We start from the raw sequence: 3581 nt of genomic DNA on the forward strand, positions 1-3581 counted from the left end.
GGTAACTCCATTGAAATGATTCAAAACTAAAGTAACGAGCCAATTTTTTAAAATGTAAGGAGTAGAAAGTACAGATATTTGTGTAAAAATTTAAGGAGTAGAAGTAAAAAGTCGCCATAAAATAAGTAGTAAAGTAAAGTAAAAATATCAGAAAAATCTACTTGAGTACATTAATGAATTATTTGTACTTCGTTACTTCCCATCTCTGATGATGATCAAAGAATTGCCCCTTTACTTCCTGGTATAACCCCTGCTCACATAATCAGTATCATAACCCCACTGTTATAAATATACACAAAGGGCTTTATTCACAAATAGACTGAGAAAAAGTAAGATATAAGACACAAAAAGAACAACATAATACAGCAGCAGGAGGCTATACGTTTTCAGAAAAGACTTGTGTCTAATAAAAGCAGGCTTGTGGTGTATATCTATACCTTTAACCTGTACAATTGTGTTAATAAAATAGGTAACTGCTAACTCAAGTCCTGCCCGTTTCACAATGTTACCATAGAGGTACCCAGTACCAGCACTGTGTCCACTGTGCATAGATGGTTGTATAGGGCTAGTCTATGATTTATTGGGACTACTAGATCAATGGTGGTAATTTATGAAGAAAACAAGAGAGGCCAGGGGAGCGCTTAATAGATTCTAAGAGACACCTGGTTCAACACGACGGATGTGTCATTAAATAATATTTGGAGCCGCCATTGGGGCCTGTAGTTTTTAAACATTAAAAAAATTAAAAAAAGACTAATTGCAGTTATCTACTTATGTTTCATTAAATATTGGTGCACAACAAAAAATCTACACTAAAGGTACAGTAGAAGGTTTTTTTTCTTTTCTTTTATTGTCATTAGGTTGCAAGTATAATTTTTTTATCCTACTTTACAATTCTTATAATGTAGCATTTAAAAGATGGTTTAATTTTTCTATTTTTTGTGAACTAAAATAATGTGTTTAATAATTTAAATCATGGGAAATATCTATATATGTTTTGCTTCTACCTATATTAAGCTATTCCTTCATCAAAATATTGTAAGATAATTAGATATTTCATTTTATAAAGTTTATTTTTTTGTTGCTGCCCTTGACAGGTCACTCTTGTAGAAGAGAGTTTGATCTTAATGAAGCTTTACCTTTTAGATACTGATAATAAATATGTACTAAAAATAGAATAATGTACACTTCAAAAACTATCTAGAAATAAGTAAAAATATCTTGAATGAAGTATACACTATTTCCCTTAATTTGAGCAGGTAAATAAGATGATCTGCCAATAGAATGAATCTTTTGCTCTTAAAATAAGATAATTAGATGATATGCAATTGAAATAAGACAATGTAATTGTTTTTTCTTATTTTAAATGTAAATTGTCTTGTTCAATTGGCAAAGTGTCTCACTTACCACCTAAATTCAAGAACAAATGCACTTATTTTAAGAACAAATGACTTATTTAGATTGCAATTTTTTGCAGTGTAGTTATTTTGTTCTTATTTTAAACCTAATTAATTGTATTCTACGGACAAATTGTCTTAGTTACCTGTTAAAAACAAGGGAAAATATATTTATTGCATGACTTATATTTCATTTTTTCTACTGTGCAAATCAATGTATATTATCGCAGTTAGACTTTAAACTCTAAATGTTTTGCCTAAACAAAAACTTTTTTTAAATTTGAGTCATCATATCAAATAAAAATGACTTTACAAAGTATAAGTGAAATACATTTCTCACATTCCTGTCTTTGTTTGCCTGTCGCTTCCTCTCAGGCCTCATTTCATTCCCATAATGCCCTCTGTTCCAGGGGGAGCAGAGAAGTTAACTAAAGAAGAAATTACATCACTTATTGGGTGTTTGATCAGCTCACATCATCAGGTATCAGTGTGTGAGCTTAAGTTTGGATGGATGTGAAGCATCAGAAATTATGGAGCGAGCTTCCAAAAACAGGAACACAGACAGACAAACAGTGGGCAGAAATAAAACAGCTGAGGTCATGTTTGTAGAGGGAGAAACCCCAGATTCCCTACGCAGTCCTTGGCTGTTACCACACACAGAGGGGAGAAACCAGCTTTAAGAAAACACCGATCTCTGGGAAAATAACTCTGCTGTGTGTGGTCAGTGATGACAGATTTCAGCCCTGCAGATAGGGTAAATACAGAACTGAATGCATTTGGAAATGAACTGAACATCTAAACATATATCTCCTGTCAGCAGGACACTTTTCATCTAAAAGCAGGAAGCAATGTTCTCTAAGGAGCAGGGCTTTCAGCATGGCTTTAAGATGGCTTTAAGAATAGAGAAAACGCTAGTTTCCACTTAAAAAGGCCTTCCACTTTGTCATTTTTTGTCACAGAACAACTGAAATTTTTTAACTAGAAAGATACATATATACACATTACGAGGTGAAGAGGAGATGACATACAGCTTCAGTTTATCCTTTTTTACTTAGAAAAATCAAAATATTATTGAATAAATAAAGGCTCAACCCTCTTTACTATAAAGTAAAGATGGCTTTCAAAATCATTATGATGTGATGAGATATATGAAGGACAGAAATATCTCAAAATAAAATATATTTAAAGGGGCCATGAAATAAATAAAGGCAATATGTAGTTATCTATATCCTCATTCAAAGATTAAATATAAAATTTGCAGTTGAATAATTAAATGTTGCATCTAATAATTGAAAATATAGTCAAAATAATGATAAAAATAGTTCAATGTAGTTTATTTCATCTATTTACTCATTTTCATCTATTTTTCTATTTTATTGGTTGCATTATTTTTGAAGTCACTGTTGGGTTAAAAAATGTAGGTTCATAAAAGTGAAACAGAGTCCACGCAGAAGAGGGATTTTTAACAGCTTCTGCAGAAGGAGAGAGTTACGCCCAACTCACTACTCTCTGACGGACTTCCTCTGCAGAGCCTTTTTATTAGCAGATCATAACACATGGGGTGGGTTACAAAATAGAGTGTTCTTCTGACAAGGCAATTGATCAGGTCATAGGACAAAATGCTCCTCTGATTGAATCACAGAATAGAGTGGTCTTCTTATAACTGTGATTAGCCTTGCACAAACATCAGTAATTTTCCACCACCGTTGCCTGACAGTTTGCATGTAAAGCATCTCATCTCCTCAGTGTTTTATATACACACACATTAACTTTATAATCATTGAATAAACCTAACAGTCACAGACCCCAAAAATAACAGTGATACTCACCAGCAACCCACTTTATTTCAAGATATAGAGATAAATAACCATGCCATTTTTTAAATAATATATATTTATTTAATTACATTCAAGTATTTATTTCATAATTTTAAATGCAATTTTGATTATTTATCAGGACATTTTATTATTAAATTGTGCATTTTATTATATTATTCTAAATTTGATATTTGTATAATTTTTAAATAAAGGTTCTACTTACTACTAATGTATATTTATTTATTTAATGATGTACTTTGGCCCCCATATACCTCAGTTATTCCCTCATAATGATTAACAGAGATGGGAAGTAACGAAGTACAAATACTTCGTTACTGTACTCAAGTAGATTTTTCTGATATTTTTA

Source organism: Cyprinodon variegatus, unplaced genomic scaffold, assembly GCF_000732505.1.
Source record: "Cyprinodon variegatus isolate N-32 unplaced genomic scaffold, C_variegatus-1.0 Scaffold45, whole genome shotgun sequence".
NCBI classification, from domain to species: domain Eukaryota; kingdom Metazoa; phylum Chordata; class Actinopteri; order Cyprinodontiformes; family Cyprinodontidae; genus Cyprinodon; species Cyprinodon variegatus.